This window comes from Nycticebus coucang, chromosome 12 (assembly GCF_027406575.1).
Source record: "Nycticebus coucang isolate mNycCou1 chromosome 12, mNycCou1.pri, whole genome shotgun sequence".
Classification (NCBI taxonomy): domain Eukaryota; kingdom Metazoa; phylum Chordata; class Mammalia; order Primates; family Lorisidae; genus Nycticebus; species Nycticebus coucang.
This window is the reverse complement of record NC_069791.1, coordinates 36,896,400-36,912,186: the sequence shown is the minus strand read 5'-3', so window position 1 is coordinate 36,912,186 and position 15,787 is coordinate 36,896,400. Positions and strand designations below refer to the sequence as shown.

General features: G+C 39.8%; 1 long non-coding RNA gene across 1 annotated transcript in view; it reads right to left on the bottom strand.

The window, feature by feature from the left end:
- LOC128561691 (uncharacterized) overlaps positions 1–15,162 on the bottom strand; it is a 71,613-nt gene extending 56,451 nt beyond the window's left edge. Inside the window, exon 1 of the long non-coding RNA XR_008373312.1 lies at positions 15,075–15,162. This is a non-coding gene — a long non-coding RNA (uncharacterized LOC128561691). The remainder of the gene's footprint in view (positions 1–15,074) is intronic.
- Positions 15,163–15,787: the final 625 nt, after the last annotated feature.

Genomic DNA, 15,787 nt, shown 5'->3' with positions numbered 1-15,787 from the left:
ATTAAATGGGTTAACATGTGTAAATTGGCACGTAGAAGATAACAAGGGCCGGCTATTATTCTCGAGTAAAATCCTTCCCTTTAGGAAGTTCTAGTGGGAATGGGGAAGTTCTAGTGGGAATGGTGCACAAACTCAAATGCCTTCAGAGCCCTGACAGGCAGTGAAATTTGCAAAGTGATTTGCCGATAGACATTAGTGGAGTCTCCAGAGAACTGTAAAGTGTGTGTCCTGTATTAAGGCTTAAAACAAAATAAAACACTGTGTGCTAGCCAAGCAAGACGCATCTGCCAGCCAGGCTTGTACAGGCCTGTGGTCTGGTCACCCGGTCCAGCCCCTGAGGAGCAGACAGAGCTCCAAGCCACATGTCGGTAGGTGCAGGCCGTGCCCCCTCCGCCCCCTCTGCCGGCTTCTAGCTGCGTAAGCCTGGACAAGCATCTTATCTACCTTGGCTTCTGTCCCTCTGTGCGAAATGAGAAAATGGAGTTTCCTTCTCTGTCAAACTTTCTATTTAAATGGAGAGAACAAAAAAAAGAAGAATAATTTTTAAATCCTTTTCACAATTATAAAAAGGCATATGAAGAGAAAAGGGCCCCGGCTGCCCAGCTTGAGAAATCTGTGCAGTGTGTGGTGGCTCCTGAAAGGGAGTGAACTAACAGGAGCTGAAAGGGCTGCATGAGGGAGAAGTCGGACCCACATCCTGAAGACAAAAAGAAGCCCAGATCACAAAAAGGAGCCAGAGCAACCCAGACCAGAGAAGCCAGGCAGAGCCTTCGAGACTAGCTATGCACGAGAGATGGGAAGGCCATTTGTTGGTTGATGTGGGGGCACCTGATCCTGTACAGGATGGGAATGTGAGTTTTAGAACCTGGCGATGCTAAGCAGCCTGGGTATGGCTGAATGAAACTTTGAGGTGTGGGCAGGTGGAAAAAACACCAAACCATCATGTGAAAGCAGATATACCAGCGTCCAGACATTCTCTCCTATTTCTTGTTCTTCTCAGGCAATCTCAATTCTTATTTGCTTTCATATCATTCAGAATATCTGGCTTCCTGGCCTAATTTGTCATTTTTGTTTGTGTCAGGCCACATTTTCCAAACGCAGACACACCCATATACAGCTCACCTCACATGCTTGTATGTGTACAATGCCACTGCGGTCCCCCAAGCCAGGAGGCAGGGGTCCGCCCTCCCTTCCCTGCAAACTGGGTGGGGGCTTGTGATTGTTCCCATTCATACACTGGAGCAGAAGTCAGGCTGTGGGATTTCCAAGGCTCCTTGGGAGACTCCAACCACAGTCGAACTCTCTGTCACTTCTACCCACCTCTCTCCATCAGGACACGAGGCTTCGAGCCCTGACCCTATTGTGGAGAGGCCATGAGGAGAGATCACATTGAGGGAAAGATCCACACCCCGGGAATCTCCCATGCCTCAGGCCCATGAGTGAAGAAGCTTTGGGAGGACCCCAGCTCTGTGTGACTGTGATCCCAGGAGAGACTCCAAGCCAGAACTGACCAGTCAAGCTACTCTCACTCAGATTGATCATTGGGGATTTCAGTGGCTAGGTGTTGGTGTAATTTTTTACCCTTAGTAGGAGGTGAGTGCGTTCCTATATCACAGCATCTCCTTCCACTTGGATTCTGATCTCCATGCTTTTAACTCTAATTAGTATCTAAACTTGTCATCCTGAAAATTTGATTTTTCACATTTATGTCCTTGAACTTTATCCCTGATTCCAGTTTGCCCATCCATGTTTATTCAGTTTAAGGATATTGTAAGCAAATATGTCCACTAGGACTAGGCAACAAATGCTAACAAGGGAAGGTAGCCAGGTAGGAAGACCAGCGAGTAAAAAGAATCATAACAAATTGGAGAACTCACGGCACATTCACTGCCTGGCTCTGGAAGACGAACACAGTGAGAATGCACGCCAGATTACCTGATTTTTTGCAAAAAGAACTAAAAATTCACATTTTCCTAAGAAAAAACATGACTTGAAAAAATTAAAGCTATTCAAATTTGAAGAACACGATGCCAAACAAAAATATAACCACTGACTGAATTCATCTAAGAGCCTCCAAATTGGCAACCTCTACTTTAGGTTTTCAGCCCACTGTATATGCTAGGAAGACCTCAGACCCAGAAAGAACTTCCAATTGTCTTTTTTTGTTTTTGGCCGGGGCCAGGTTTGAACCCACCACCTCCAGTATATGGGGCCAGTGCACTACTCCTTGAGCCACAGGTGCCGCCCAAGAACATCCAATTTTCTTAGTGGCAATAAACTTTCTGAAAAAGATGACAGAATTGAATAACATTTGGGGGAAGATAAGTACTACTATCTGTAGAACGAGACTGACTTCAGTCCAGTGTAGTAATTTGGTAAGCCCTTCTGATCATTGCATAAGCCATGTGGCCGGTGCAACGTAAGAATATCCTTCCCTCCCTGTGAAGCACGGCCACCATGATCCTGCAGGAAGGCTCAGAGGACAACGTTCTCAGAGGGAGGTTCTGTCAGCTTCCACCTGTCAACCCATTAGGGCTTTACCTATTTGGGGCTCCTTCTTGGGAGCCTGATAATGGATCTTTCTAACACTCATGAAAGCTCTAGACCCAACCTCTTTCTCTGTCTTCTGGAAAACATCAAACAGTTTTTAATTCTCCTTGTTTATTCTCTGAGGCCCTTTCATCCTTTGATCAGTCCAGCTCTTTCTAAAAACAAAGCCTTTTTTTCTTCCATTCTTGAGATACTTTACTAAGAAGAAGATGTTCCAGCTCCATCCTTGTAAACATGAAAGAGGTAAAGTCTCCATCCTGTACTCAGCCCTACTATGAAACTAATTTGGGGCTTTCACATGAAAGCTATAACCCAGTTACAACCTAAGAATAGGGGGAAGGGGGAAAGGGAGGGGAGGAAGGAGGGGTGGGTAGAGGGAGGGGGATTGGTGGGATTACACCTGCGGTGCATCTTACAGGGGTATATGTGAAACTTGGTAAATGTAGAATGTAAATGTCTTGGCACAGTAACTGAGATAATGCCAGGAAGGCTATGTTAACCATTGTGATGAAAATGTGTCAAATGGTCTATGAAGCTAGTGTATGATGCCCCATGATCATATCAATGTACACAGCTATGATTTAATAAAATAAATAAATAAATAAATAAATAAAAAATAAAAACAAAGCCTGTTAGGTCTACCCTGAGATAGACAAAAGTATAAGCTGAGCCACCTTCTGGGGAGGAAGTAAGGATCCTGGAGAAAGGCATTAACATTTAATATTACTGGGCGGCGCCTGTGGCTCAAGGAGTAGGGCGCTGGTCCCATATGCCAGAGGTGGCGGGTTCAAACCCAGCCCCGGCCAAAAAAAAAAAAAAAACCTTTAATATTACTGAGTTAACATCTCAATAAATTGTCTAAGTAGATCAAACAATCAGAATGATGAACTCTTTGTCAATAAATATGTACAACGTCTTGCCTGGAGACAAATGTACCCTGAGTTCATTCACACAACCTGATGCCCGTAAACCACTCTTTATAAAACAACAGAAATGAGGAGCTGAGATTAGCGGAGTTCTTTCCGCCTACCGACATGGGCTGGTGCTAATCTGCATGGACATAAACTCACAGCATTTATTATATGGGAGTACACATTTTAGAAAAATGATCTTGCTTTTTCTTATACCTGATAACCTGGAAAATACAGTCACCTGTATACTCTGTCTCCCAGGCGATAGTGCAAATCAGTAAAGAGGAGCCATTGATGGCTCTTTTGCGGACTCTAACCACAATTGAACTCTCGGCTTTCCATCACTCGCTCACCCCGTTGTGTACAAAGAAGCAGATATGCAATATAGCAGAAGCCCCGAGAAAAGGTCTGGCTGTTCTGTCAAAACTATTTAGTTCAATATTGTTCTCAACGTGGCACCATAGCCCTGGACATGACACCCAGCACGTCCAAACAGACATGATTATATATGAGACAGAAAGGCACTTACATCACTGCGGGTTGTTGTGCTTTAAAGCGCTTTTTCCCCCCTCTTCAAATTAAAAGTTTTCAAAAATGAAATAAAAATAAACCTTTGAAGAACCCAGATTGAGACTGAATTTGGAAGGCCCTCCTGCCTAGTGTATACTAAAGAAACATTTTCTGGGTTTGTCCTGATGATTTTCCTTGTAGTTGAGAAACACAATCCACTGGGAGCTTTTGTGGCAGAACAAGAATTTTATGAACACGAACTTTACAAAGACTTCCCTAGGAGATTTAAGGTCTGGAAATCAATAGATCAATCAGCAGCTTTTATCAATCTATAATGGTTCTCTCCCTTTGGATGTTTGGATGAAAATGGGATCAACGTAAATTGAACACGGAATCACTTATTCTTACAAGTTAAATTTGTCAAACTGTAAAGGCACATAAATGACATGAAATATAATCATTTTTGAATTTGGGACCATTCAGGGTGCATGTTGATTGTAGAAAAAAAGAACCAGATGTTTCTTCTGCAAGACTCGTAGAGACAATCTAAATATTCTTCAATCCCTGACACTCCTGATCGTTTCCTAAAGAAACCAATTCATTAGTTAATTATTGGGTATACTTATCAGGTAACACATAATTGTCCCAAGGCAAATAGCCTCCAAAGATGGTCGGCTGAGATTGCAGAATATGTTTTTGTCAAATTCTTCCCAAAGAAATAAGGGAAGACTAATGAGCCCTACCTCATGCTGCTTCTACTTTGTTTTTAATGATAAAGTCCTCAGGGCCTGGAAACTCTTCTTTATAAAGTCAGCTTGGCAGGTAGCTTATGGGAAAAGGAGTTAGAAGAAAATATGAAATTATTTAGGGACATTAGAACTATTTACCCAGTTTCTCTTTAAAAAAACCCAGACAAATCAAGTTTTATTTATATTCCTATTTGTCAGACACATGAAGATATATCTTTGACAAACCATACCTCACTCCCAATTTTAAAGCTTTTAAAAATGTTAACAGAACTAGTAATGAAAGATTCCTTCATCTTTTACGCCATCTTACCATAACCCCAATACAAGGCAACAATAATGACAAGGAATGCATAGTTAGAGTTTCCGGCAGACTTAAGCCCCACACATGATCTTATTTAACCTTTATAACAAATCTCCATCATGATCACCATTACTCTCTTTTATTATCCCTGTTTTACAGGTGAGAAAGTGGAGGCACCAAGAAGTTAAATCCCGTACAGAGGTGCCAGAAAAATTACAAGATGCCCAGTTAAACTTGAATTTCAGATAAACAATAGATATGCTTTTTAGTAATATATGTCCTAGGAAATATACCAATACAGTCATCCTTTGGTATTCACAGATGATGGTTTCACGATGCTCGAATCCCTAATATAAAATGACATAGTATTTGCGTATAACCTACGCTCATCTCTAGATGGTTTATAATACCGAATACAAACAATGCTATGTAAATGTCATTCTTTGTTTTTGTTTTTTATTTGCATTATTTTTTATTGTTGTACTGTTACCTTTTATTGAGTTTTTTTTTAAGTTTTAAATTCATGGTTGAATATGAAGATGCAGGCTGACTGTAGGCAAATGTACTAAAAAGAGGGACTTTACCTAACAATTGCAATCAGTGTAACCTGGCTTATTGTACCCTCAATGAATCCCCAACAATAAAAAAAATAAATAAAGAATTATCTATTGTTTATTTGAAAAGAAAATTTAATTTCATGTCCATCACTTTTATTGGATAAATGTGGCTAGATGTTAGAAAAACCAAATAGGTCATTCTGATTCTCAAGCTAAAAATCTTACCCACTGCACTAAATTGCCTTTTTCCATAAAAATAATTCGAAAACTCCCAACTTAGCAAAGGATATTACTTGTTTAGACAGAGAAAATAGCAGGGAAAATGGAACAAATTAAGCTAATGGACAGCAGTGGTCAGAGCCCCACTTCTTTTGTCTGGGCAGTCATGGAACAAGGTGTGTGTCGGGGAGGCAGAAATCAGCTAAACAGTCAAGGAGTAGAGCAGGTGACATCTGTCACCCTCTTAAGAAGGATGGAGTGTTTGAATGATGAAATTAGCATGGGGACACGATAATAAAATTTCCCCATGCAAAGCACAACTCTCTTTGTCTATCTGAGATAGTCCTTTCTGTGTAATGTCCTTGAATTGGACTCCCAAAACATTACACAGAGAGCTATGGAGAAGGTAAGAGTAAACGCTCTGAGTCCTGGCTGCTAGGTTTGACCTGTTAGCACTACCGTTTCTCTGTGCCTCATTTTCCTTCTCTGAAAAATAGAAACGACAGCATCTATCTCTGTAGACATTGTAGGATTTAAATCAGCTACTACTGTGACCAGGAGAATAATAATCACATTCAAGAAAAGTCTTCTGCATGCTAATCCCTCATTAATTTACTTATATTAAATTATTTAATCCTTAGAAGCACAATATGAAGTTAGTGTTATTATCATCCCACTGTATGGATGAGGAAGTAACTTGCCCAAGGTCATGTAGTCAGTAAGTGGCAAAAGTGCGCGGTGAATTTGGTCTGGATCCTGCGTCTGTGTTCTCGTGACCTCTGCACACAGAACACAGAGCCAACCCACCCTGCCTGCCAGTGATGACTATATACTGGCAGGGAGTTTGGGCCTTGTTTAAATTACCCTCTTTGACCATAATATGGATTGTATACCCACTAACAAACTGTTCAATGTCCTTCGAGACTCCTCCAACTCCCTCAACCTCACATCCAGTCACTGTCCAGATCCCACAGGTACCATAGCTCTTCTCTTCATTCCTTCTGCCCAAGCCTCGGTTCCACACCCAACCGGCCTTCTTTAATATGTGCCTGAGAAATCTCCATTTCTAGTGGGGCTGCCCTAGTCCCTCCCCAACATTGCCACCAGGGACATCTGTCAGAAACCGACATCTGGGCTTACTGTTCTCCCACTGCAAGTCCTTCTAGGACCCTCCAGTGGCTTCAATAAAACACCCAAACTCCTTAGCCCCATTGTACAGATTCCAGGACCTGCCCACTTATCTCTAGATATTTCCCATGTGGACTCCATCTTTCATCTCCACGCTGCTCTTTCATTTTCCTTAATATGCCGTGTTCATTCTTCCACTCCTTTATGATGTTATTTCTTCCCTTTGGAATGTCCTTCTTCCCACTGTTTTTTGTTGTGGTGGTTCTGCCTGGTAAATCCCTATTCATCCATTGGAACTCTGGCCAAAGACCATGTAGTCTGGGAAACTTCCTCTGTCACCGTCCATTTCACTCACAGCATCTGAGTTTCCTCGCTTCTCCTTCCACTAGCCATGAGTACCTTAAGGGCAGGGCCCATGCATTATTTATCTTGGTATCTCTAGCTCTGTGCAGACAAGCTTGGTAAATAAAGAATGACTGTTTTACCTTTATTGACACAGCCTTAGTAACTATCTGCCCACAAAACAAAGAAAGCTAAATTTAACAATGTTCCATATCTAAAAAAAAAGATGTAATGGAACTAGATCATAAAAGTAACTCTTTTACTTTTATGTGTGAATTCAGGGATCATGCCCATGATGGATAAGATTCCGCATCCTTTTCCTATGGCTAGAGAATCATCAACAACCTAAAGATATATACCTTTTGTATTCATAAAGTCCTCATAACAAAAATTCAGGACCTGAAACTGAGATATTAAAACATATAAATATTTACAAGAGTTCTGAAAAAAGGCAGAAACAGTTGGTTATTTCTAAGCCTTAAAAGACATAACTATAAATGTTTTCCACAAAGGAACTATAGACAAGGGAAAGAATTCAGCCAAGTATTGTGAATGGGTGCGGTCACTAAGTATTAATAGCTTGGCTACCCTTTTTGTGTGTGTGTGTGAAACACTTTAGTGCTTTCAGGGTGTAGTTAATGAAAAAAACAAAAAGGAACTTGACTGAGATCAGAAGATCAGACAAGCACAATTTCTTAAAGATTTTTGTACCTTCTGCTTTGGTGCCAACTTTTTAGAAATGCATTATAATTGCATATTTCCCCTGTTTAAATAAGGCAGGTGGCTCCCTAATACTGCATATTAATACCAATTCAATTCATTGCCTTACAAGTAAAATTTGACCCTAAAATTTAGGTGGCAGGTAAAAAGTTGATCACTAATGTTATTTTTAATTATTAGTTTGATGTTATTAAAATTAAATTCTAGGCTCGGCACCCATAGCACCGTGGTTATGGCGCCAGCCACATACACCGAGGGTGGCAGGTTCGAACCTGTCCCAGGTCAGCTAATCAACTGCAACAACAACAACAAAAATAGCTGGGAGTTGTGGCAGACATCTGTAGTCCCAGCTACTTGGGAGTCTGAGGCAAGAGGATTGCTTAGGCCTAAGAGTTGGAGGTTGCTGTGAGCTGTGACACCATGGCACTCTACCAAGGGCAACATAGTGAGACTCTGTTTGAAAAAAAAAAAATCAAAATTAAGTTCTAGGCAGGATGCAGTGGTTCATGCCTATAATCCTAGCACCGTGGAAGGCCAAGATGAGAGGAATGCTTGAGCATAGTTCAAGACCTGCCTAAGCAAAGCAAGACCCCATCTCTACTAGAAATAAAAAAAAAAAAAAAAAATTAGCCTAACATGGTGGCATGCACCTATAGTCCCAGCTACTCAAGAGGCTGAGGCAGGGGGATTTCTTGAGTCCAGGAATTTAAGGTTGTTGTAATCTATGATAATGCCATGGCACTCTAGCCTGGGCAATGAAACAGGACTGTCTCAAAAAATTAAATTAAATTAAACTAAAATTAAATTCCAGAGTTGTATAAAGTGTAAGTTTGTTCTTGAAATCCTAGCCCAGGTAGATGAAGGAAGTATATGAAGAATAATGCATTAGCTATATAGAAAGCTAGAAATTAAAAACCTAATTTCAATCTTTCTTTTGGCTATAAGCACCATCATATCCTCAGCACAAGTCTATCTTATTTTCCTTTTGTCCTAGCTGTGGACCCTGTTTCTTTAAGCTTTGGTACCTAGTTTTATTCTTCCTGGAGACCTTGTTGTCAACTCCTCTACCACTATCCTGCCACTCATCTTTGTTTAATTTTTGTCATGACATTATTAAGATAAGGACACCTATGCCTATTGAAATTATGAGGAAACTTAAAAATAATGGGAAAAGATAGCACCCAAAAAATATGGGCTTGGCAGGCTGCATTGTTGAAACAGTGAGGAAGACACCCAATGCTGGCTAGAACATTTAGCTTGACTTTTCCCTGGGTTGAGGTGGTGGCAGAAGAGATTACGAAGAAAGTAAGTCACAGCAAGGTTGAGTTAAGGGGTCTGAAAAACGTTCATGGAGAACCCAAATAGGTTGAAGTCAGAAGATTGAGAACACACTTTTGCTGTTCCTTTCATCAATGGACCAGCAGCTGATCTGACCAAATCACTCACTAGCCTGTAACATGAGTATGTCTTATGCTTCCTTGAAGTATCTTCCTCAGTTTTTGAATAGGTTCAGATTACACAGTAATTATTGTTTTAAAGATATACACTTTTCCTGATCCTTCTCTCCCACTTTACATCCTGTTTCTTCCTTTTTTAGCACTTGTGTAAATTTCTGATTTCATTTTTGTTCATATTTTGTTATGAAACTAAGCTCCATAAAGACAGACATCACTGAATATCTAAAGCCGAGTAGAGTCCATAGTATATAGTTAAAAGTCAATTCACGTTTGGTGATTATTTGGTAATGCAGTCATTTTGTCAGAAATGGCGAGAGAGCCATTATTGTAATTGAACAGAACCCAGTTTCTGGTACCAGGGACTGGCAACTCCACAAATGCTGAATGATGACTCGAATCTACTGGAGATGTTGGACATGAAGTCTGAAAATTGAGTTTATGAACTGGCCACTGTGCACTTACATTGGAAGCACTGTACAAACAACTTGGTAAGGGTTCAATACCCTTGTATATCAATGTCTCACTAATGTGTCCATGTCTACATGTGGATGTGTCTTGCTGAATGGTATTCATTTTTGTTGTCACATGTTTTTGTGTGCTATTGCATGAATGCAGGAGCTTGAATTAGAGCAATTAAAAAAAAACATTAAATTTCTTGTTAAACTTTGCAAGAGTGCAAGTGAAATCAGAGACATGGTAGTCCAAGTTGATGGGGATAATGCCATGAAGAAAATGGCAGTGTACAAATGCATTAAACATTTTTCTGAGGGGAGAGAAAGCATCATTGATAAAGAGAGGTTAGTGTGGTCAGTAACAAGCAGAACTGATGAAAACATTGCAAAAATTTGTCAAACTAGGCAACAAAATCGTCAGCTGACAGTGAGAATCATAGAGGATCAAGTAAATATTGATAGAGAAGCAGGAAAATCTTAACTGAAAATCTGGGCACAAGAAAGGTGTGGCTCTTATATCAGGACAATGCACCAGCTCACAGGGCTCTGTCTATGAGGGAGTTTTTAGACAGTAAACAAATACTTGTATTGGAGCATCCCTCCCTACTCACCTGATCTGTCCCCTAGTGATTATTTTCTTTACTCAAAGATAAAAGAAATAGTGAAAGGAAGACATTTTGATGACATTCAGGACATCAAGGGTAATAGGGCCAGCTCTGATGGCCATTTCAGAAAGAGTTCCAACATTGCTTTGAAGGGTGGACTAGATGCTGGTATTGATGTATAGCTTTCCAAGGGCAGTGCTTTGAAGGTGATCATAGTGCTATTCAGCAATGAGGTATGTAGCAACTTTTTCTAGGATGAGTTCACGAACTTCATTGTCAGACCTTGTAAGACACATTTAGACACAAGCTCAGCCTCCAGTATGTTACTGATCTAACAAACCAGTACAAACAAATTTCACATGAATGTGTGCTTAGTATAAATTAAATCCATTGTGCTTCTGGGGATAGTTCAGAAAACTGTGAAATCTTCGTCTTACTAATCTCCAGGATCTCTAAATCCCTTATGACCAAGAGCTGCTGCTGCAAACTGTTCTTTTCCCTAGAGTCTCTCACGTTTTTCAGTATAAGTATTTGAAAGGTCCAAGCATCAAACAAAGCCCAATTTCACTACGTCTCGTAGATTTTTTTAAAAACAAACTAGGCCTATTCTATTACAACCAGGAATGGGAAGTAGCTATTAAATCATTCCCTTAAGGTATTTTTATTTTGTTGACTCATCAGAGCTGGCTCTCAACGCTCCAAAGCATTCTGGAGCCATATTTGGAGAACTTGGAGTTGGTGAGTTTACTTATGTGCAGAAAATATTGAGATATTTTTTACATTCTTTGCTAAATCATTTTGGCTTTTTTTTTTTTAAACAATTGGTACTCCTCCTACTTTTTCTTGCATTTATTCATATAACTAAATAAAGACTTAGCTGCATTTGTCAGTGAACTGAAACTAACATTGTGCTTATCTTTAAAAAAATCATAACTTTTCATCTCAATACTGATCGCTTAATGAGCCCTTTTTAGAACAAATAATTGCTGTAACCATGTTATTTAAATATGTCAGAGTTCCCACACAAACACTGCCACATCAATTAAAATGCTATCACTTTGATATTAAATGTTAATAACACAATGAAAATAAAGAGGAATATTCATTTTCGAAACACAAAAACCCTACCAGGTTTCAAAACTTGGGTGTTCCCAAGTCACATCAAGTAATACCTATACAAACTTGTTAACATATTAAATTAGCCTGGAAATCTTGTAGGCAGAACAAAAAATCTGCCCTTCTGAGCTTTCTGCTATTTCCTGCCTCTCGTCATGCTGGAAATGTTTGAGGACTGTCTTTCTCCTGGTATTTCAACATGCTGGCTTCTGGTCCCAGATGGAACCAAGAAAAGCAGAGGAGTGTGAAAAATAAAAATATTTTCAGTGTTGTTAACCCAACCTTTTAAAGTCTTAAAAGATTTCCTTTGCATTGGTGAAAGAAATGATTAGAATTTAGGGTGCTGCTTTCCCCCCCAGGCCAGATAACACATGTTCTTATGTTTCTAATGTCATAAAATATACCTTCAAGTAACTAAAAGTCAGATCATCTGTAGGCTCAGCTGAACAATTTGGCTCTTAAAGAAAATTATTATTCTTTCAGTGAGGATACTCCCTTATTCATGGAAGTTTCTAAAAATGTCTAGTCCTGCTGTGTTTTTTATGACTTATCCCTTTGGAAATGCAAGGGTGAGCTCTCATTTGGGCCAATAAGGGCCCATGGTGTTCTATTTTCTTGCAACAGGCTCATTGCACGACAGAAAAAAGCCATGGAAGAAATAGTTGTTGCTAACCTATAAGAAAACACAAAGGACAAGAGCCAGGTCTCTATCACAAAAACAGATTAAGGCAAAAATATTCATATTTCTCAAAAAAATAACCAACAAAAAATTTGCTTTTTTATTTTTTTAAAATCTCAATTTCCCCTGGAATTTTTATAACAACATAGACATATCAGCTTATGTTTATTTATTTGCTTGTTTTCTTATTAGGGTTTTATTCTCTTGAATTGAATCGTCTGGATAATTATGTTGATTTTTTTCATTTTATCTAGGAGAAACAAAATGGCCTGTTAAAGCACCAGAGGTAATCAAGGATTTTTTTTTTTTTTTTTTTTTGAGAGTGGAGGAATCTAAACCTTATTGAATTTAGAATAACTTTTGATTATACAAGGACTACTACTAACTCTGCAGTAGATTAAATAATGACCCTCAAAGATGGGTCTCCAGAGCCTGTGAATATGTAAATTCACATGCAAAAGGGATTTTGCACATGTGATTAAGTTAAGAAACCCAAGAAGGGGAGATTACCCTGGCTAATGCCATCACAGTCCTCCTTAAAGAGGGAAAGTCAGATGTGAGAACAGACACAGAAGTCAGAGAGGAGAGAAGTGTGCTCCTGACTCTGAAGATGGAGGAAGGAACCTAGAGCCAAGGGATGCTGGCTGCCTTCAGAGCCCAGAAAAGGCGAGGAAACAATGCTCCCTGGATGTCCAGAAGGCATCAGCTGCTGACACTTGAACCTTAGCCCAGTGAGGCTGATCTTGGACTTTTGACCTCTGGAACTGTAAGAAAATGAATTTATGTTGTTGTCAGCCACTAAATGGGTGGCAATTTGTTACAGCAGAAATGGAAAACTAATACAAACACTTATTAAATGCTTATGATGTGACACACAGTGAGCTAATCACTTTATATTTTAAGTCATTTAATTGCCACCGCTTTGATTTTTGACAGGTGGGGAAGTGGAGGGTAAGAGAGTTTAACACTCCCAGGGCTAAGAAGCAAAGGTACAGGGACTCACAGGTTTGCTTACTATTTGCATCCCTTGCACTTAGTGAAATACTAAGGTCAGAACTTTGTAAGTATCACCATTATTTAAAAGATGAATATAAACTCTGTGAGGTCAGCATTATTCCCATTTATAGATGGGAACATTTCAGCTTAAAAAGATGAAGTCATTTGCCAAAGGTCATGGAACTCAAAAGTCAAAGCCAGGATTTGAACAATAGACTGTCCGCCCTAAATCATGTGTGTGATCACTAAAGGGGTTTGGGAGCAAGACAGACCTTAAAACACTGTTAACTTGTGTGCCTTTGGGCAGGTTGCTTTTCACACCTCTAAGTTTCTGGGTTTTATTAGTAGTATAGAGACAGTAATTCTTATTTCATGGGAATTTTGTGTTAATGACACATAAACATTTTAGCATCATGCTTGACACACAGTGCTGGATAAACGTTAGTTATTTTTTGCAAAAGGAAAATTTTTTCCCTTTGCTAGCCCATCCACCCCAAAATCGATGCTCCATTTCCCATGGAGTTTTGATACTGGCAGAAGGCAGCTGCCCAACCAGTAACTACCTTCCTGAGCCTCACTTGTCTTTAGGAGTGTCTATGTGATCGCTTTTGCTGAGGAATGTGAATAGAAGTGCCTTAGCCACTTTCTGCCTTCCCACTCTGCTCTACTGAACAGACATGCTAAGGGCTATTGGAGCCACAGATGGAGAGGGTTGGGTGCCTGATTACCCCCTGAAGAAAAGCTGCCTGTCGATCAGAAACAGCTACAGGTGTTATATGACAGAGATGTGAGCTATTATTTTGTAAGCCTCTGAAAAAATTTTAGTTTGTTATAATAGTTACTGTTATCCCAGGTAATAAACACATAAACATTCTGTTCCTTCTTCAACCCTCTGCCTCTCCTGAGACCCGCTATACCCAGTCTTCCCTCTTTGGGTATGATTTAACATCTGTACAGGGTTTTTATAGAATCCACAGTTCGCACTCAAATTTTATCAGTTGTTCCAATGTTACTCTTCATAGGATTCCCCTGCTCAGCACCCAATCAAGGAGCCTGCCTGGCAGGTAGTTGCTCTATCTTTTCAACCTCCTTAAATTAGAAATGGTTCCTCAGCCTTTATTTTTCTTGGCATGTAGTTCAGTTACTTTTTAGAATATCTCTCTCCCTTTGGACTTGTCTGTTTTTTTCTCATGATTATATTTATATAATGCACTTTGGTCAGAAATAACACAATAGCGACATGCTATTCCCCGTGTAAGGAGGAATAGGATGTTGGAGTGTTTCAAAATTGATGATGTAAAGTTCTATCACTTGATTAAGCCCCTGTCTGTCAGGATTCACTACTAAGAAGCTATCAAATTTTTTTTGCAGGTGATATCAGTTTAAAAATACATTATTTAAAAATATATATGTTTCATAAGACTATAAACAAAAGCATAGATCTTTTAATGTTACAAATATGAATAGTAAATGAAATCAGCTACTAGATAAGAGTAGGAAGTGAAACTTTAAAAGTCATAAATGCAGGGAGGTGGGGTTAAGGTGCCGCTGGATATTAACATTCCTCTGTAACTTTCTTAGACTCTCAAATTGACAACAAGACATAAGCCTATTGCTTTCATTGGATTTGTTTTTGCCTAGATTTACTAAAAAGGCAGATGCTGAATCAAGGGCTAAGCACTAATGCTTTATTGGAAAGAAAAAAACAAAGGAATGAGAATCAAAAAGAATAGAAGCCACAGAAGGGATGAAAAGTGATTTGATGGGCAGAGAACCACTCACCCTGTGCTTCCCAGTGAGCTGCAGAGCCGAGGAAGTCACTGAGAAGGGACATCCCTCATCAGCACACGTGCTGCTTCTCTGGACAGGCTGTAGGAGAAAACCTCAGAGCAGTTCATGAAGTGGATAAAAGGCAGAGAATACCTGTCCAGATCCCCACCGCCTGACTCCTAGGTCGGAGTTCACACGTTAATTCCCCTGAAATTCTGGGTTGCAACATCATCTGGACCATTTGGTAACCACTCAGGGACACAGATTCCAAAACTCTGAGAACAAAGCTTGTTGACTTAGAGAGAGAGACTCCCAAGATAAGTGACTGGCTGACCCCAGGCAGTAATCACATGGACAGAATAGACTGGCCAGGCCCAATTGTGATCAAAAGGGTCACGTATTTTATTTTGTTGGCTGCAGCACATTTCTTCTCTGAGTCTGTTTCTTAATTTTCTGGCAATGCATGGGTGAGTATTTCAAAGCATCTTCATTTCAAACTTCTAAAATAGACAACTGACGCAAGTGGACCTACCAGATATTGTAGCTGTTTTACAGTTTACAGTATATGAAGATTTGGCCCCTTATATAATGATTCAGCAAAGTTAAAGCACATTGCATAAGCTGAGCATGCGGTTTTTTGCCTTTAAGTATTTTAAAGGACAGTGTGGGGGAAGTGGCAAGAGCTAGCTCTTCTATTCCAGTGACAAAAGAGAATCATTGTGTAG